Here is a 21,549-nt window from a genome sequence, read left to right as displayed (position 1 = left end):
TCTCCTACACCCTCCACGGGAGATTTGCTAACACAAGAATTCCTTCTCAAAACGCTTAATGATTTCAGACAGGAGATTAATCAACTGATATCGGATTTATGTGATCAATTTGATGCTAAAATTGCTCAGGCAAAGCAGGATATGATCGGAGTAATGACAGTCATGACAGATTATATTGCTGAAACGGAGGACAAATTGGAACTTTTGGAAGAAACTAACCTTAACCTGATATCAAAAATTCAAACGTTACAACAGGAAATTGAAACCGCTCAAAAAGAACTTGTCATGATAAATTTTAATAAGACTGCCTTTGCTATAAGAGTTAGAGGACTGCGTGAAAACCAACAGGAGAATTTGAAACAGACCTTCTTTGAGGCTTTCACTCGCTTGGTGGGAAGTCCGGGACTTAACTTTGATTGGCAGATTCAAAGAATTTACCGCCAGAATTCCTGGGTAGCAAAACAGCGACAGCTTCCGAGGGACATAATAATATACTTTACTACAAGGGAATCTAGAAATGAGATAATACAGAGGCTCTACGGAAAGAGGTTGAAAAAAAGCTTCTAAGATTAGACCAAAGCCTTTTTATGATGCATCATCCAGAACAAGAGCCGAGGTGGCGCAGTGGTTAAATTCAGCACTGCAGGCTACTTCAGCTGACTGCAGTTCTGCAGTTCGGCTGTTCAAATCTCACCGGCTCAGGGTTGACTCAGCCTTCCATCCTTCCGAGGTGGGTAAAATGAGGACCCGGATTGTTGTTGGGGGCAATATGCTGACTCTGTAAACCGCTTAGAGAGGGCTGAAAGCCCTATGAAGTGGCATATAAGTCTAACTGCTATTGCTATTGCTATTCTCCAACCTGATAAAAATAGCTTTAAAAATGAAAGCCTCTAGATCAGAACTCCAGCTCAAAAGCTTGTGAGAACCTCTGACATGGATATGGTGACCTCTTGCCTTGGGATTGCTGCTGACCTTACAGTTGTGTTTTGTACATGAAAGCAATGAGCTTTTATTTTATTTAAATCAGACTTTTTTTTAAAGAGACACTGGCATGTGAAAGATAGCTACAAGAAACTAAAATATGAAATTATTTTTACTAATTTATTTTAATCTATGATATTGTGAATCATTCTTAGCTCAATACTTTATGGTAATTTTGAAAGCATGCCCATTTTAGATAACAAAACGTTGAGAAAAATCTGTCTAGTTATGGGCACTAGAAGCATGCTGTTTGTTTTAGTAAGGTGATTTCTTATCCCTAGATATCTTTTTTAGGGATTTTTCTGCTTTTACTAAATAAATCCACTCCTACACCAGTGATGCTAGCCAGTTTACTACTGGTTCGCTCGTGGTCATGCACTCACTCATGCATGCAATGTGTCCGGACAGATGGGCAGCCTCTCGCCACTGCCACTACTGGTTCAGCTGGACCAGGAGTAAATCACCTCTGTCCTACACCTACTACTGCTACCACCACCAAAGTACTTATCTGAGAACATGGTGTGCATTCCTAAATGTCACACCAAACTTAGTGCAATCAGAATAGAACTGGAAGGAACCTTGGAGGTCTTCAAATCCAACCTCCTGCTCAAGCAGGAGACCCTATACCATTTCAGATAGGTGTCTGTTCCAGTCTTTTCTTAAAAACATCCACCTAGAACTTCTGAATGCAAGGTGTTTCTTAGTTTATGAGAAAATAAGAAAGCTGTCATTTTGAATCAACCGTCTTGGACTATCATGCTTTCTAAGGAAAAAATCATTTGAAAATTATACACTCTCATAATGTCATAGAGTTTTTAATCCTTTTTGCACGCCATCTTGAATCACTTACAGATGCTTCCATGGAGCAACGTTGCTATAATAGCCCATCCTCAGCACTAGCAGCAGTGCATTTCAGCAGGTGGGTTGATCTGACTAACCTTTTCTGAAGAAGCTAAACGAAATTGTTTGGTCAACACTTGAGTAAATAAGGATCACACAAATAGTCCTGGAAAAAGACAACGTCAAATACATGGGTATTTGTTATCATATATGGAATTAATTAATTTCACAAAATAGATGTTTTATTTTACAAATAATATATTTTAATCTGTGTTCATCCATCCATTCAATTTATTTCATTTTATTTTATTATGTCCCCTAATCAGCCAATGCACAAACACACTGTTATAAGTGGAGAAATACATAAGAGTGTTTCAGGGACCTATTTGACAGTCTGACAGTCTGAACTGCAAAGCAGGGCAGCTGAGCAATTTAGAGGATTCTTTTTGCATGTTCTTAACTGTCTTGTCTGTTGGATTTTGTTTTGGAGGAAAGTATCTTAAATTCAGGGTCATCTTCCTTTTGGATAATTATAGGATGCTGCTGTTCATGCAGACTAAAATTGTGTTTGTCTATTTTAGTAACCTCACGGCTATATTCACCTTGTCATCAACTGCAATTTCACATTTTTCGCACCTACTACTACTAGCCCATCTGTTCCCAGTTCTATATTTGTGCACCTAGTTTGTTTTTCCTAAGCATAGACATTGCATTTGTCTCTACTAGATTTCATTCTGCTGTTTTCAGACTGTCACTTCTTTTAATCTATCAACATTATTTTCCAATTTGTTTCTTTAGTCTTCATCAGTGTTTCTAACCTCAGCAACTTTTAAGATGGGCTTAAACTTCAAGCCCATGTTGAAGTCTACACATCCTAAAGTTGCTGAGGCTGAAAAACATTCTTCTAGATCATTCATCTAGAGGCTGATGGTTTGTAATTGTGCTTTTAATTTATCCTCTTTTTAGAAATACCATCGGTCTTAGGTATTTTAACTTTTTCCTTGCTAGCAGAAAAAAAACTGGCTGTGAAGATAGCAAATGGCAATTGTGTAACATGGGGCACTGCAACTGGCCATAAGTGTGAGCTGGTTGCCAGGCATCCTGGACAAAATCACATGGTTGAGGTGCTGCTCAGATGGCCAGAACTCTTTGGACTGGTTGTAACCCTTATTTGTTCAGCACCACCATGAACAGTAGTGGTTGTAAATCAAGGACTATCTCTGTAGTCAAGGAAGTGGAACAAATAATTAAATCACAAAAACGTCCCCTTATTAAACTTCCATGAAAATGCACTCATGCAAACACCTTAAAAACAAGCACTGTTCTGGCTAAATAAATAATATAAATACTTTTGTTTCCATGTGGAAACTGCTTCTGAACTTTGTGCTGAACTTTGGGTTTTACAGATTAGATTAGCTCTTTATAGAAATGACTTGTTCATACTATTACGGAAAAGCAAAAAACTGTGATTTGATGTTAATGCCTTATTTTACTGTAACAGAGTCAAAAGTCAATGCTTTTTTTCTTTCTTTTTTCCTATATTTCCTCACTTCACTTCCTCCTTTCCCTTCCCCCTTTGTTCTTCTATAACTTAATAAAAAATAATTTGACCAACAGGTAAAAAACAGGCACTGTTTTACTGGTTTCATTTTTACTTAATTTCTTCATATTTCCATCTTTTCACAAAATTTGCATCCCAAGAAATATAGACTCAGAGTTAGAAAATGTTCTTCATTTCTTCATTCTTTAGGGTGAAAAGTTAAGATTATGGCAAACAATGAAACATGTTCACAATCTATTGTCTAAAAAGCTGAAGCTGAAAATAAAATTCAACAGGGAATATGAGGTTTGCTGATTCCAGTCCCCATTTGATCTGCAGTAGAGTGAAATTAAACATGGAGTCTTAAAGTTGGTTCCAACATCTGGAGGAACCACCTTTAAAACTCCACAACCAGCAAATATGTGTCACATTAGAGAGAGATGTAAAACTTGCAATTTTGCTACCCAATGATCTAAAAAAAATTCCTTCATTTTTCCAAGCTGCATGTTAAACTTCTACTTACAGATTTTTCCACAAAACAACTCTCATCACATGAGTGTCATCATACTGTTACACTCATTTGGTCAGAACACAATCTGTACCATGACTTCATTTCCCAAGCACTTAATACTGTCTCACACTTTGAAAATATTCATAAATGCATTGGGAAATCTAACATATATACAGTAATGGCCAAAATTGTGGAAATCTTTTGGGAAAAGTGTATTTTTGAGATTTGATGGCTAATAACACCACTTTCTTTTGGAATTTCAAGATAATCATATTCCACTGCTGGAATGGCCTGGGAATAGCCCAGATCTTAACCCAATTGAAAATCTACGGAGCCGACTAAAGAAACTTGTTAGTCAGAAGCGACCCAGCAATAAAACCCAGTTAATGGAAGCAAGCATTCAATCTTGGTTACACATTATAACAGCTGCAAAACTAAAAGACTTGGTTCACTCCATGGGAAAATGCTGTAAGGCCGTAATTCATGATAAAGGTTACCCAACTAAGAATTAACTGACATGGTGATATAATTTTTGTATATCTCATTTTTTCTATAGTGATAATTTTTGTATATTTCATTTCACTTTTCTTCTTTATAACTGCTACTCTAATAGCAATTCCTTCATATTGCATTACATTCTTGATTAAATTATCTTTCCATTGACATATAATTTTATGTTACTACTCCCAAAAAAAGTGGTGTTATTGGCTAGTTTTAGAAAATACAATTTTTCCAAAAGGTTTCCACAATTTTGGCTACTACTGTACTATATAAGGAAGAATATCCATGAACAGAACAAAAGCCAACCCATTCTTCAAAAATAAATGGCTACCATAAATCATAACAATATGTTCTTATGCTATGCTTTCTTTAGGATGAAATCCGTGTGCTATATCAATAAGAAAACAGCTATATATTGTTTTTTGACATTAGCCAAACTCACATATTCTATTGGTGGGCTAAACTAAGTGAAGATGGAGCCCTACACTTTAGCCTTCCCTCTTATCTTTCCATGCCATACTTCTTCCTCTTTCTGTCATCTTCCCAATTGCAAAGATTTTTGAGACATATCTTTGGATAACGGAAGCATTAGTTCATTGAACTTTCTTTTAGTTGTGGTTCTCCAGGGTTCAAATTATCCCTATCAAAGTAGAATTCAAGAACTGGTTTTAATTTCTTTCTTTCTTTCTTTTTTCTGCAGATGTTATGCGTTGTACTCCAGCAATATTTTCACAGTGCAAGAATTCAGAAGTAAGGATTGTCTTGAGTACCGTATTTTCACGACCAAAAGCCGCACCGGATTATAAGCCGCAGTATCAATTAACGTTAATTTTTCAAACTTTTTCCACATATAAAGCGCACCGGGTTATAAGCCGCACGTTTCCCGACGCTTCTGGACATCTGTTGCAGTCGCGAGGAGGAGCGGAGAACAGCGCGAAGGTTCTTGGCGCTCCAGGAAGCCGCGAAAGCAGTTGGGAGAGGCGCACGGCTTGGTTTCTCCTCCCTGGACGTCGCAGCAGCAGCCCCAAACTCACCGATCTCAGTGTTTTTTGCATCGGGGTGTGCTGCAAGAGCACACCCCGATGCGAAAAACACAGAGATCGGTGCGCTTGGGGCTGCTGCTGCGACATCCAGGGAGGAGAAACCAAGCCGTGCGCCTCCCCCAGTTGCTTTCGGGGCTTCCTGGAGCGCCAAGAACCTTCGCGCTGTTCTCCGCACTCTCCTCGGCTCCTCACAACTGCAATAGACGTCCAGAAGCGGCAGGGGCTATCGAGCTGGAAATCCAATCCCCATTAGCCCCAAAAGCCGCTTCTGGACATCTATTGCAGTCGTGAGGAGCGGATAACAGCGCGAAGGTTCTTGGCGCTCCAGGAAGCCACGAAAGCAGCTGGGAGATCTTTTTCCACATATAAAGCGCACCGGGTTATAAGCCGCACTGCCGGTTTTGGATCAAATTTTAGGATTTTCAGTGCGGCTTATAGTCGTGAAAATACGGTATTTATAATCTTTGTGGAATTTGCATCCTGCAACTTCTTGGGACATGTCAGCTGATTGATGATTGGGAATGGTGTTTCCACCTATTCTAATCTGTCTCCTCCATCAGTATTTTGTGCATGGCTTTCATCAAAAGCTTGATTGGATGATAGATCATATGTAGTTTCATTGATGTGCTCTTCTGATGTTTGCCAGGTCAATTATTTCCATATTTTCCCAGTCATATATGTGATTCATCCACTTAAATTAAAATATATATTTGGGAGATGCAACACATAAGCTTGAAAATAGGAAAACACGTTGCTTTATTATAGCTAAATATGTAATCATTCTCACATTTGCATTCTGCCAAGCATGGGCAATACTGCCTCACTAACAGAAGGAAGTCAGCAAGCAGCATAGCCATGGACAATCAGCATGGCGCTGTTCATCTGTTCAGCTTAGCTATCATGTCTCCATTAGCATACACAGAGAGAATCAAAATAAAATATCAAATAAAAGGTCCATATACAGTTTGATATTTTTATAAACATTCTGGTCAACCGCCAAAAGAAGCAGATGGTATTATATTAATAGCTTCCTAAGTACACTCATTACTTTTTTCTGAGTGCATGCAACGGTTCTTTTTTGTTCCTTTCTCCATTAGTTGACAGAACAGATATTCTTAACTTTATACTCCAAATTTAATTATTGCCTCCATGGTTCTGGGGTTTGCATAAATCAGTCCATATGAACTCATATTTGGTAAGTCATGCTTATTGATGTAAAAACAGGCAATAGATCAAACACTACCTCCAGTCAAGCAAATCATCTGTATAGTATATGATAGTTTGCATAGTCTTCATCTTGCCAACAAGACCTGGACTTTTTAAAATAGTTTTTTTTTAAAACAATGCATGTTGCTGTAATTACATCTGGCACAATAGTTATGTCAGAACTCTATAGAGGTAAGAGCGGCCCTGTCTGCCACAATTCAATAAAGACTGAATTTTTCACTGATGAACAAGTTTTATAGCGTGCTTGACTTATGTTTTGCCACTAGAAAATAACAATGTATGTGACACGTTATTTTCTGTTTTGAATTCAGAGAATTCAGAGTGTGTGCATACATATAGTAAATCAAATATATTCTTGAGTTCATTTTTAATAAAAAGTAAGGAAGAAATCAAAGACTCTTTTGGAATCTTCTGGTTACAACATGATCCTCTAAATTAGTCCATTGGTTTTTAATGTTTGACAGGAAGCACTTCCAAGATGGCAATTCTAATCTATTCCAGTTGCACTGGGCTGCGTCAAACAATTCTGTCCAATAAACTATATGAATGCAGGGAGTAATCTGGCCTCACACATCTTCAAATGGATACCTGATAGGAACAGTTAATTCTGTATTTGACTGCATCACAAATTATTATTTTCATATGGATTACATGGCTATAAAGCCTTGTTATGCTCAACACCTGGGTATCTTTGTTGCTGACTATTTTGGATAGATTCTTTCTTCCCAGTTGAAGATAGTGAATTCCTTGTGAAGTTCCCACTTATCAAGAAAGGGTTTCTCAAGCCCTAGTAAGACCACACCTAGAGTACTGCATCCAGTTTTGGTCATCACACTATAAAAAAAGATGCTGAGACTCTAGAAAAAGTGCAGAGAAGAGCAACCAGGATGATTAGGGCACTGGAGACTAAAACATATGAAGAACGGTTACAGGAACTGGGCATGGCTAGTCTAGTGAAGAGAAGAACCAGGGGAGACATGATAGCAGTTTTCCAAAATTTAAGGGGCTGCCACAGAGAGGAAGGGGTCAACCTGTTTTCCAAAGCACCTGAAGGCCAGACAAGGAATGGATGAATACTGACCAAGGAGAAATTCAACCTAGAAATAAGGAAGAACTTTCTGACAGTGAGAACAATCAACCAGTGGAATGGCTTGCCTTCGGAGGTTGTGGGGGCTTCATCACTTGAGACTTTCAAAAAGAGATTGGACTACCATTTGTCAGAAATGATGTAAAGTCTCCTGCTTGAGCAGAGGGTTGGGTTAGATGACCTATAAGGTCCCTTCCAACTCCGTTAATCTGTTAATCTTGGCAAGGGTAGCTCACATTCTGCTGACCGCCTAGAAGCTCATAAGATTTTTGCTTTCCTAGGAGGCCATTGGGACTTAAATGATGCAGACGTCCAGTCCCAAAACTATTCTATTAATTATAGCTCTACTGTAATTATATATTGTATTTTGGTGGTATGTTATTGTTATTATTGTGTTATTATTATACTGGTTTCTGTACATTACTTAGAGTTTAAGTATTTAACTAAAGTAGTTTAAACATTCATAAAGAATAGGATGGGATGGAATGGAATGGAATGGAATAGAATAGAATAGAATAGAACAGAACGAATCTCAAAGAGATTCTTCTAACCAAACTCTCTGCTCAGGCAGGAAACCATACACCGTTTCAGACAAATGGCTGTCCAATCTCTTCTTTGAAAACTTCCAGTGATGGGGCATTTACAACTTCTGGAGGCAAGTTGTTCCACTGATTAATTGTTTTATCTGTCAGGAAATAAACTGTCAGGTTACAAACAGCAGCACAGAAGAACTTCATATGTGTTTACAAATATTTTTACTGGAACTTTCTTATTGCTTATGGTGTATCATTGGGAAAATAGGAAAGCTGATCTCAGGAAACAGCTTGTGTGTTGATAACACTTCTGAGAACATTATAGACAGTCATTGACCCTGTTTGTCTTTGATAATTTTTGAAGCTACAAATGAAACTAGTTGCATTATTACTAGTAGCTTTATTTTTTAAAGCTACTTTGGCTAAATTCTTTTAAGTCAACCAATTTACACTACACATAATTCAGCACTAGGATTCTATTACAGAGCCTGGGCAATTATTACATCAGCTTCATGAGTCAGAATTATATAATCACATGCCATAATGTAATTATGTAATGTAATTAATTGTGAAAGATACAACAAATATACAGTTAGCCGTATAGTTGACCATGGTATCCTTCTGGGTCAGCTCCCAAAACTGCAGTGGTTCTCCTCCTGTCTTCAGGACTGGATCCAGTTGGCTTTGGTAGTGGGGAGAGGTTAACCAAAGGGCCATTTTGTGGAGTGCTTTGGAGCTCTGCTTTCTCCCCATTTCTATTCAACCAGGTGCTACTGAGGGAGGTCATTTTTGCTTTGTTTTGATTTGACTTTTATTGAAAACTTTAATTAAAATAGTAAAAACAAATGCAAACAAAACTCAGAGAAAAGGAAATTTAGAAAGGAAATTAAGAAAAAGAGCAAGGAAGGAAAAAGAGGTAATTTCTGATCTTCAGTACAACATGTATAAACATACTTAATAGCTCATTATCCCCTGTAAGGTTACAAACAAATTTCTTCCCATAACCCATTTCTTATGCATATGCAAATCCATAATTCATCGTGTTTTGAGTCCTGTGTTAGCAGTCTGTAAAAGGTTACCAGAGATTTATAGAATCATGTCTCATTTTAACCTTGGTTAAAAGAAACCACTATAGGGGGATGATCTTCACGTTGCGGTGAAACGACAGACTTTCCGGGATCGCCACCAAATTCTGGTCGCCTGAACGGTCCAACTGGACCTAAACCATCCCATAGAGATGGTGACACGTATGGTATACCCTGTCGATCCCAGAGACACCCGCAAAGTCTCTGGTGATCCGGGAAAAAGCCGGCGACTACAAGTCATCTCTTGCCATGACTAAGAGTCAGCCATTAGGCTGCTGGAACTGCTGACAGCTCCGTAATGCAAGGGCAGGAGAGAAGCATGAAATCTTGGTGAGAGTTTTAAAAAAATTATTGGAGAGAGAACACCCTAAATTTGGAGATTTAATTTAAAATAAAGACTGATGAGAGAGCAAGCAGCGGATTTAAGGCATGGTCAATTGAAGGTTTCCTTTTTTCCCATTTTACTGCCAGAAGCCTGATTGGTCTGACATTGTAATTCACTTTTTAAATTGGACTGACTCTTTGGACTTTTTTTTTTACTTTCTTCAATGGACTCTTTGGAATCATTGGTAAATCAAGCTTTAACTGTCTAAGAATTTCCTTTTTTTACTTTTGCTTAATGAACCATTGTATTTTCCCTTTTCTGGCTTTCCTTTTTCTATTTTTTTAAAGTAAAAGGCAGAGTGTAAGAGAGTGGGAAACAGTATCACTGCCACGTAGTGGATTTGAAACAATGTTTTTATTTTTGTATGAGTGTTCGGAGAGAAGCTGTTCCTTTCAAGGTTACTTAGTCAAGGCTTGATAGTGAGAGGAACATGGTTGTTTAGACAGGTGTTCCTTGGGAAACTCTCAGTGTCTGGAAATTTACCTTGAAAGAATAAATAAAAAAATTAAGGGAAAGCTCAGAGTGACCTTGGAAAGGCTTTCACCTTATAAAAGCTTTGAACTCTTTTTCCTTTTTTTGGTGGCAGTGTTTACCTTACTCTGCTTTGAAAGTTGTGACTCCTTTCTGTCCACTTTTTCTTTTTTGAATTTTTTTTCTTTGTTAGATTGCTTTAAGTGAATTGGACTAAGGGAAATTTTAAACACTTTTTCTTTTTTCCTTTTTCTTTTTCCTTTTCATAATGTTTGCATTTTCATATTTCTATATTTTTATTTGGGGATTGTTGTTCCTTTTCTCCCTTTTTGCTCCCCCCTTTTTTTCTTCCTCTTCCTTTTTTAATTAGAACCAACTGGACAAGGGCATACAAGAGATTAAAGATTTTTAACTTTTTGGTTTTTCATATTATTGTATATTTTCCTTTTTCTTCTTTTGGCTTTTTCTGTTGCCCCTTAACTCCTGTTTATTGTTTTATTTTTATTTTTTGACCCACATTAGGCAGATTAAAACACAAAAAGAAGATGAGTAAAAAAATAACAACTCTTGGCTCCGCAACAACAACCCCCTCTTCTTCACCTGCAGGAAGACAAAGATCAATACAGATGATGCTTCAACAGGAAAAAGACAAGGAGTAACATTAGAGGCAATTATGCAAGGAATACAAAAATTACAAGAGCGGAGAGCATTGAAAAGAGAACAGAAACTATTGAAAAAAGAACAGAGAACATGGAAAAGAGAATTGAGATGATAGAACAATGAACAAAAAATATAAAAGACAGGTAAAACAGAAGAAAAAATTGAAAATATTCAACAATGGATGATTTTACCTGAGGACAGACTACAAAAAATTGAAGAAAAGGATGAACAAAGAGAGAAGAAAATTGAGGACATTGACAGTAGATTGAGTACAGTGGGAAAAGATAACAGCAGAATATTGGGATGGGTGATGGATCAGTCAGAATTTTTCTTAAGATTTCAAAATATAGAAAAAGGAGAGAACCTGGCACAAATAATATCAGAAATTCTGACCGATGTGTTAGAGATAACCCAAGAGAAGATGATGGATGGTATAGATGGAGCATTTTGAGTTTACACAAGATATGCAGCGAGAAATGCTCTCCCAAGGGATGTTCATGTAAGATTTACTAAGAAAATAATCAAGTCACAAATTCTACAAAAAACAAGAGATAGAAAACTGGAATATAAAGGCAAGGAGATTGTAGTTTTGAAACAAATTCCAAGAAGACTGAGAGAGACGAGAAGACAATATCAATTCCTGACTAAGATTTTACTTTAAAAAGGTGTCAATTATAGATGGCTTATACCAGAAGGTTTAATATTTGCGTGGCAAGGATGAAGATACAGAATAGATACAACCTAAAAAGCAGAAGCATTCTTCATAGAGCACCTGAGAGGGAAGGCTGAGAAGGCTGGAAAAGAAGAATTATTGGTAGAACTCTAAGAGGCATCCACAGACGAGACTGAGAAAGTAGAAGGTGCTATAGGCAGGATTGAAACAGAAGAAGGTGCTGTAGGTGGTGTTGATATTAGAGAACTACGAGAACCGAGATCAACTAGAGCTATAAATCCTACTTGTAAAATATAAACATGGAAGAGAAAAAATGATTACAATCAATATAAATGGACTTAACTCAGCAATTAAAAGAAGAATATTTCACAAATTAGAAAAATTAAAATTGGATAAAATCTGTCTACAAGAAGTGCATATTCAAAAACAGTATGAATACTTATTGGTGCAGCAAAACTTGGGAAAATATTTACCGCATTGGAAATCTGTAAGAAAAGAGGAGTGATATTTTACATTAAAGACACAATTCCAGCACCATCACAAGATCCCAGTCAGGATTGAATTCCCTACTGGGAAGGATAAAAGACACAGAAGTTCATGCCGTGTGCTAAAAATATTGCATTGGCTGAGATTCAGAACCTTATCCTATGGTGGCTCTCATTTACTTTCCCATTGGTCACTTCCTACTTTTGTTGTAGTAGCCTCTACATGTTTCCAAGGAAACTTCATAATTTCTGCTTGTTTATCCTTTTCTTTGAAGTTGGTGATGATGGGAGCAAAATGTGGAAGTACTGCAGAGAGAAATAAGGCCGAATAAGTACTCCAGATGGAAATAAGGCGAAATAAGGCTCCACCTCCATCTTCATTGGTCATGGTGTCCAGAGCAGAAGATGCACAGGTATTTCTGCCAAGGAACTGTGTCCTAAATTAGCACTCCAGATGGAAATAAGTTGAGCAAACACATACATTAAAAATATAGTGATTAGTGATTAGATAATATCAGTATATTTTTAGCAGGTAATGTTATTTCCAGCGAGAAAGCAAAAAACTAGCATATCAATATTATTGTCATACTATAGTTCAAGGCAATTACCTCCCTGCGACCAATTAGATCACATAGATTAGGCCTCCTCCGAGTTCCATCTGCCAGTCAGTGCCGACTGGCAACTACACGGAGGAGAGCCTTTTCAGTAGTAGCTCCGACCCTTTGGAACGATCTCCCCGTGGAGATTTGTACCCTCACCACCGTCCAGACCTTCCGCACAGCCCTTAAGACCTGGCTAGCCCGTGAGGCCTGGGGATAAAGATAATTTGTCCCCACCCGAATGATGAATGAATGTTGCTTACTATTTTACTTCTATGTATTGTTTGTGTCTATTGTCTGTATCCTCCCCTCCTTATTTTATGTAAGCCGCCCTGAGTCCCCTCAGGGAAAAGGGCGGCCTATAAATACTAATAAAATTCTCAAATTCTCAAATACCTCTGGCAACTTCCCTGTTATTCTGTACTGAAGCAAATGCATATTTCCCAATAGGAAGTTACATTTGTAACTGAATTGTGTATTATTCAGATTTTCAAAGCAGAAGATATTGTAAGTAAAAAAAAACAACCCCTAGAGGTCAGCAATCCATTTTAGTTTGCATATACTTTCAGGAAGAAGGTTGGATGGAAAGCAGAAATGTGAGGCAAAAAGGCACTGAAACAGAATAGAACATATTTTCTGAAATTACATTAGAGCATTTCAGCTGAAAGGTGGGATATAAATGCTAGAAAAGAATAAATTTTCTTGACTTTTTCTTGTCAGAAGGTCGTAAAAAATGAGCACATAACCCTAGGACACTGCAAATGTCATAAATATGAGTCAGTTGCCAAACATCTGAATTTTGATCATGTGATTATGGGAATGCCTCAATGTTCAAAGTGTGAAAAACAGTCACTTTTTTCAGTGTCATTATAACTTTGATGGTTACTAAACAAACAGATGTAAGTCGAAGACTACCTGTATGGGGTAATATTCTTCCACAGTAGAGATCTTTGCTTAAGACAAGAGTACATCTATTAAGCCAGGGCTCCCCAACCTCTAATCCGTGGACTGGCACCAGTCCCCAGCATGCCAGAAACTGTGTGACACAAACAAGTGAAGCCCCATCCACGGGAAGCAGGCATCATGTGAAACCACGCCCCCTCCAGTCCACAGAAAAATATCTCTCCACAGAACCAGTCCCTGGTGCGCAAAAGGTTGGAGGTGTGGCACTGTTTTAGGCAACTATTCTTTTGTAGTTAAATTTTTTGGAAGGTTTTCTTCCTTATTCACTCTAACTTGGTGTTTGAATATTTTCACATATTTTGGAAGAATTATTCTGAGAAAGCAGTATTTTCAATGTAAATATTTCAGATTTTTTATCTTAAGGTAATATTGATATATTAATGATTTAAAAACACCAGTGGATTTGAGGAAATGTTGGTACACTTAGAGACAGATATCCATGTTAGTAACTTTAAGAAATTTCCAGCAAATCAATAAATTATTAAGGAAATTTAAATTAAGGAAGAATTCCTACATTTCTTAATCTAAATTAGAAGTATCATAAGGCTAACTTTCCTAACTTTCAGCTTTAGCACTGTGCATACACAATCAGTTTTTTAAACTAAGTTGTCACAAGAAGAATTTCTATTTTCTAAAACTGGAGAATATCAGTACATCCAATTAAAACATCTTTTTTAATTCACAATTTTGTTCGAATGCTTTAGTTGCACCTAAAATTCCTGATTTACTATGAATACTGAAATACATTATAGTCCTCAACTTACAACAGTTCATTTAGAGACCATTTGAAGTTATAATGGCACTAAAAAAAAGGTGACAGGTGACAATTGTTCACACCCATGGGCACAAGGTCAAAATTCAGATGCTTGGCATATTTTTGAGGGTTGCAGTGTCCTGGGGTCATGTAATCATCTTTTATGACCTGACAAACAAAATCAGTAGGGATGACAGATTCACTTAACAACTATGACAAGAAAGGTCATAAAACGGGACAAAATTCACTTTACTGTCTCTCTCTTAGCCACAGAAATTTTCGACTCAATTGTGGTCATACAAGTACCTGTACAGATTTATTTTATGTCTTTTGTTAGGTAAGCTCCCCATTCAGGGAAGCGTTGTGAGAGTTTTGTTTTTCATTAAATAACCGAAACCGTATTGTGAATAATGATCCCTGATACTTAAACATGACAGGCATCTCCCAAACTGGTTTTCAAAGATCCTATTATATCAGCAAAAACAAGAGGTTCCTTTGCTTTAAAACCATTCAGTCTGTTTGCAGGAATAACTTTGCTCTTCTCCTGATTGCAAACATTGCTGTTTAAATGTTTTAGTTTTACTCCCTCTGACAATTTAACAGTTTGTTGTTTGCTTGAAATTAATGTGCCCCATGCATCTATGTAGTAAATGTATACATTCATCATGTGGTTTCACATTATCATAAACTGAGTTAGTTATCTGGGCATCAGATATAACATATAAACCATTTGTTAATTTGGCAGTAACCTTATTATCTTCTTTTTCAATTATATAGTTATCTCCCCTAAAGGTTACTACATAGCCAATATTAACAAGAGCCCCTACTGATAATAAATTAAATTTCAGTTTAGGTACATATAACATTGGTAACTTCTCCTTTAGGAATGAACAACATGCATTACCTTCACCAGCCGCCTTCACCTTCCATCCGTTTGCCAAAAATACACATTCCTTGCTCGTGGTCATTTTTACAAACCTTTTTCTATCTCTAGCAATGCACTGTGATGCTTCACTATCAATAACCCACAAATCTTGGGTTACTGGTGCTTTGCTAGATATAGCCAAAGTAGACATAGCCAAGTTGACATTAGCATTTTTTCTAGCTCTTCTGGCATTCTGTTGTTTTGCCTTTTTATTGTATTTTTATTGTATACTATTGTACAGTGTGGATATCTTTCATCTTTTTGAACATTATATCATTGGTTACCAGAGACTATTTGCCCGGCAAATGCAACCCAACACTTGGCAAATGCATTCAATGATCATTGGTGTGTACTTTCCTTTTTTTAAAAAAAAATTTTTAATTAACAAACATGTAAAATACACACACACAAAACATAAGACGTACATCACATTTACACAATACAAAATGAACAGAAGCTTCCTGTTTTTTTCTAAAAGCAATTGATACCGCTCACTTTATGTTATTTCCTCTTCTATTGTATTTCATTTGGATTTCACCATTCTTAATCCTTTTGGTGTGTACTTTCATTGTTGACCGACTCTTCCACAAAAAAGTAGTGACAGAGTACTGACAGAATGGATGGAGGGGTGGAGGAAGGAGGAAGGAGGAAGAAGGAAGGAGACTTTGTCATGGCTACAACTGCTCCACACCCAATATATTTGTATAAGAGAGAGAGGGACTGGGGCAATGACCTGCCTTAATATTTCTAAAACTCAGCCTTTCAGAGCAGCCACCTCTATCTTCATTGGTCATGTTTCTAGAGCAGAAGATGCACAGGTCTTTCTGTCAAGGAACTATGTGTCCCAATTTCCTGCTTCCAATTTGTTTCTAGAGAGCCGTGGTGGCTGGAATGCAGTGGTTAGAATGCAGTACTGAAGGCTACATCTGCCGGCTGCCTGCAACTTGGCAATTCGAATCTCGCCAGGTTCAAGGTTGACTCAGCCTTCCATCCTTTCGAGGTGGGTAAAAGGAGAACCCAGATTGTTGGGGGGCAGTAAACCGCTTAGAGAGAGCTGGAAAGCACTGTGAAGTGGTATATAAGTCTAAGTGTTATTGCTATAGGGCGGCAAGGGGATGAGCAGGACATGTACTCTGTACAAGTTCAAAGGCTCTTTCTTTCTTTCTTTCTTTCTTTCTCTTTTTCTTTCTTTCTTCTTTCTTCCCTCCACTCCTTTGGCCACCAATTTTGATCAAATTCGCAATTCGTATACTGTTTTCTACCACCATCTCATCAAGCGGAATCACACACACACACACAGACACACACACACACACACACAGACACACACACACGTTGTTGGGGGGGCGGGGGAGGTTGAATTACCCCGCCTCACAGCAAAGACGCGGCGCAAAGTCGGCGCTGCATGTGTTCGGTCCCCGCTTACGCCGAATCAAATCCGCGGCCAGCGGGACCAAGGGGTTGCATTGCAAAGCCGCCAGTCCTCTTGTTTCTTCTCCAACTCCCTGTTGCTCCGCTCCGTTTCCTTCCCGCGAATTCTGTTTCCCCTACCCACCCATCTTGGGCGCGCTTCTTATCTTTCTACCGCAGGCTTTCTGCGTCGCCGTCTTGTCGGGCTTCCGACCTCACATGGGAACGGCTGGAGAACGGTCGCAGGGTGAGCGGTTGAGGGCAGGAAGGGCGTGGGAAAGAACGGCGGGAGGCACGCTGGCTGTAGCAAGCTGGTTCATAATTATGCTTATATAATTTCCCATTTGAAGTTAAAATGTTAACTCCAAGATATTTGACTTTTTCAACTACCTCACATCCTAGCATCACTCCTAATTCTTCCTTTTGTTTAATATTCATATTTACAGCTAATATTTTGGTTTTTCCTAAGTTTATTTTAAAGCCCGACAGTTGACCATATTGATTAATCATATTCATTAAAACCATACTGGATTCCTGCGGTTGTTCCAATATTATGACCAAATCATCCGCAAAAGCGCGGACTCTATATTCTTGCTGCCTAATCTTGATCCCTTTTAAACCATCCAAGCCCCGTATTTTATTTAACAATACTTCCAAAGTTATAATAAACAATAATGGGGACAAAGGACAGCCCTGTCTTGTACCTTTTCCAATTTGAAAAGAGTCTGTTAGACTTCCATTGACTATGATTTGTGCTGTTTGCTGTTGGTATATTGCTTTAATTGACTGTAAAAAATTATCTCCTATCTGCATTTTTTGCAGTATCTTCAACAGAAATTGCCAGTTAACTCGATCAAAGGCCTTCTCAGCATCCAAAAATATAAACGCAGCAGGGATCTGGTTGTTCTTTCCCAAATATTCTAATGCATTAATAATTAATCTAACATTACTTTTCATCTGTCTCCCTTGTATAAAACCTGTTTGGTCCGTATGTATCAATTGTTGAGTGACCAACATTAACCTATTTGCTAATATTTTAGTAAAAATTTTATAATCTACATTCAGTAATGAAATAGGTCTATAATTTTTGGGTTGAGTAGTATCTTGATCTTCTTTGGGTATCAAAGATATAAACGCTGTCTTCCAAGATGGAGGGACTTTACCTTCCGTTTGAATCATATTAAATAATTCTCTAAGAGGTTCTACCATTTCTAACTGTAAGTTTTTATAGTAAACCGCTGTCAAGCCATCTGTACCTGGTGCTTTCCCTGACTTTAATTGCTTAATTACCTGCAGGATTTCCCCCGAGGTTATTGGTTGATTCAATTTTTGCCTGTGTTCTTCTCTAACTGAAGGTATTTTCTCTTTGTCTAAATATTTGTCTATGTCTAAACCATTAATTTTATCCCCTTTATACAGTTCTGTAAAAAATTCCCAAAAAGCCTTTTGAATCTCTTCCTGTTGAAACACCTCCTTCCCTCTGTAAATCAGTTTAGATATATTTCGAGTTTTCCTTTTTTTCCTAATCTGATAAGCTAACCATCTGCCAGGTTTGTTTGCATTACAAAAAGTATTGTGTTTTGCATATAATAGATTAGTAGCCACCTGGTCAGAGATCAACATGTCAAATTGAGATTTTAATATGTTAATAGCTTCCTTAACCTTTGTATCGTCTGGGTTCATTGTTAACTCCAGCTCTTTTCTCTTAATTTCCTCTTCCAGTTCTGTTCGTTTTAACCCTTGCTTATTTCTATGTGTTTTATTTATATTCATCAAAACTCCTCTCATATACGCTTTGCTTGCGTCCCATACAAATTCCATAGATGTACCCTTATTCATATTCAAAACAAAATATTCAGATAGTAATTTTTTACAATCATTAATATACTTTTCATATCTAAATAAGTTTTCATTCAATCTCCAAGACCTTCTTGCCTGCACTACCCTTCCCAACTCCATCCAAACTGGGTTATGGTCCGAAAGGATCCTAGCTGCAATCTTTGTTTTCTTGACCCTAGAAAGCAAATCATTAGTGGTTAGAATAAAATCAATCCTTGAGAGGGATTGATGCCTGTCCGAGAAGAAAGTGAAGTCACATTCCTCTGCATTTCTTTCTCGCCAAATATCTCTCAATTCAAAATCATCCATAATGTCAAAGAAAGATTTGGGTAACTTTGCTCGCATCTTGGTATTTAGGCGGGAAATCTTCTTATCTCTCTTAGTGTCTATCACTCCATTCCAGTCACCCAATAGTATACAGGAACTATAGTCCCACTGTACTAATTTAGCATGAAGATTTCTATAGAATCTATCTTGCTGTTGATTGGGAGCATAAATTCCCAAAAGTAATGTCTTTTTCCCTTCTAAGATTAAGTCTAAAGCAATATATCTTCCGAAGGGATCTGCTTCTATTAATTCAGCTTTCATATCTTTTCTTAAGTATACAACTATACCATTCTTCTTTTCCATAGCAGAAGCTGCAAAATGTTGACCAAGTTTTGAGTTGATCAAATATTTTTGATCAGTTGACTTGATATGAGTTTCTTGCAAACAAATTACATCGTTCTTAAACTGTTTGAGATAATGAAATATTTTCTTCCTCTTCTGTGGAGAGTTCAGTCTGTTGACATTCCATGTTAAAATCTTAGTTGTCATCTTTGGTTGGTTGAAGCATTTTTAGAGCTTCCTGCACGGCCTGTTTAACCTTAGGTCTAGCTCCTCCCATTGCTTCCAGATTTGTTGTTGTAGATCCTTGATCGATGGCCGATGATTGTTGATGCTGTTGCTTTTTAGCTTGTTTCTCCATACGTCTAGTAGTCATGCGGCTAGGTCTTGGTTCCATAGCACCTTGCACTTCTAGAGAAGAGAGATGCTCCATCTTGTCTGGTGGTTGTGTAGTTTGCTGTCTATCCTGTTCTTCTTGTGGTCTTTCTCTAGGTCCAGATGGTGCAGGGTGTCCGGCCTTCAATATATTATAATAAAAATCTCGGGCTTTCCATACAGAGTTGAGGCGGTACCTTTGCTTATCAAATGTAAATATGATGCCGAATGGTGCATCCCATCTATACTGTATCTGACGATTTCTGAGTTCTTCGACCAAAAAAGCGTAGTCTCTCCTGGCTCTTAACATTTGAGGTGGTATCTCTTTCAAAACAGCCAGGTCTTGACCGCCAATTTGAAGCTTAGTGTTATAAGATGCTTGCAGTACCATATTTCTAAACTCTCTTGTAGTAAAATATATAACGATGTCTCGAGGAAGCTGCTTCTGCTTTGCCAGCCAGGAGTTAACGCGGTAAGCTTTGTCAATTTGCCAATCTTGATTGGTCCCTGGTCTTCCCATCAGGCGGTCAAAAGCTTCCGATAGGATCTGTTTCAGGTTCTCCTGTTTCTCCTCACGCAGCCCCCTTACTCTTAATGCGAACTCCATTTGTCGGTACTGTATCATAATAATTTCTTTTTCAGCATTTTCCACTTTTTGTTCCACCACCTCTGTTTTCAATGTCAAGTTAGCATTGGCATCATTAAGAACCTCTAGAGTATCTTCCACTCCAGAAATATGTTCTGTTAATACAGTTACAAGACTCAGCATGTCGTCTCTAATTTTATCAACCTTAGCATCAAATTTCTCATACAGCTCCTGTTTAAGTCCTTTTATTTCACTTTTAATTTCTTCTTTCATTTCTTTTATTTCCTCTTTTCTCTCCTGCTTTACCACCTCTCTATTATCTCTAAACTTATCTTCCATTTTAATTGTCTGTGCATTAAGAGCCTCGCTTAGATTACTCAGGAAAAATTCTTTCGTTAACACATCCCCAGCAGGGGGTGTAGGAAGCGGAGGCTGCAGCTTTGTGCCAGGCACTGAGGATGTGCCCCTGGAAGTAGAGGGTGACGACTTCAAGTTAATATTTGGTTTTGAGGCCATTTCAAAATTTATCTGCCTGCAGTTAATAAAACTCTATTGCCTGAATATGCAGCTTTAAGTAAAGAGGCTTTTATTTTGAAGTTTAAGGCTTGGCAAAACTTTCAGTGAGTAAACATTGTAACAAGACCATTCAGCAGATTCATCACCATTTAACTTCCAAATAAGCAAGGTTAATGAAGGAGTAAAATTCTTCTATTGTGAAAACAAAACAAATGATAAGCAATCTCTTTTGTTTTGAATTCTTGTGAGGATTAGCAAAAAGTGTTCGTTATTACCGGAGAAACCAGCCTGCTCGGCGCCATTTTAAAAGCCTCTGAGTAAATAATTTTTCGGAGGAGAAAAAGAAAAGAAGCTAAAATGTTGATAAGCAATTATTGTCCACAGTAAACGGATCCAGCTCGTGATAAGAATAAATCAAACAAAACTTTGAGCAGAGTGGGAGAGACCTACTTTGTCCTGCACAAGGCAGTTTGAAGTTCCCAGCACGGACAGCCGTTCTGCCTTGGGCTAGCCCCCCTTTCCTTGCAAGCACCAAAGCTGCAAAAATCGAAGAGCATTTGCCAGCAAAACAGTTTCTTCTTTCCTTCTTGCCTGAAGGATAAGAAAACCTGATAAGACGTCAGATGGAAGATCCTCTAAACAGGTACGTAGCCAGGAATTCGGAGGCAGCTGATTTTTTGCTGCCCCCACCAGTAGGCTCCTCCCAGGAAGCCCACAATCAGTTTTTTTAAACTAAGTTGTCACAAGAAGAATTTCTATTTTCTAAAACTGGAGAATATCAGTACATCCAATTAAAACATCTTTTTTAATTCACAATTTTGTTCGAATGCTTTAGTTGCACCTAAAATTCCTGATTTACTATGAATACTGAAATACATTATAGTCCTCAACTTACAACAGTTCATTTAGAGACCATTTGAAGTTATAATGGCACTAAAAAAAAGGTGACAGGTG

The 21,549-nt window shown here is 37.8% G+C and overlaps 1 protein-coding gene across 2 annotated transcripts in view; it reads left to right on the top strand.

Moving 5' to 3' along the window:
- The first annotated feature begins 1,824 nt into the window (after window positions 1-1,824).
- Window positions 1,825-21,549, top strand: part of ST6GAL1 (ST6 beta-galactoside alpha-2,6-sialyltransferase 1) — a 94,073-nt gene continuing 74,348 nt past the window's right edge. Inside the window, exons 1-3 of one of the 2 annotated variants that reach the window (XM_087725511.1) lie at window positions 1,825-1,900; window positions 5,074-5,123; window positions 12,298-12,435. The gene's annotated coding sequence lies outside the window, so the exon portion shown is untranslated. The remainder of the gene's footprint in view (window positions 1,901-5,073; window positions 5,124-12,297; window positions 12,436-21,549) is intronic. The other variant, XM_087725514.1, reaches the window with a different exon arrangement.

This window comes from Thamnophis sirtalis, unplaced genomic scaffold (assembly GCF_051295495.1).
Source record: "Thamnophis sirtalis isolate CommonGarterSnake01/CBP01778 unplaced genomic scaffold, rThaSir2_p1.2 scaffold_11, whole genome shotgun sequence".
NCBI classification, from domain to species: domain Eukaryota; kingdom Metazoa; phylum Chordata; class Lepidosauria; order Squamata; family Natricidae; genus Thamnophis; species Thamnophis sirtalis.
This window is presented reverse-complemented; position numbering and strand designations above follow the sequence as displayed.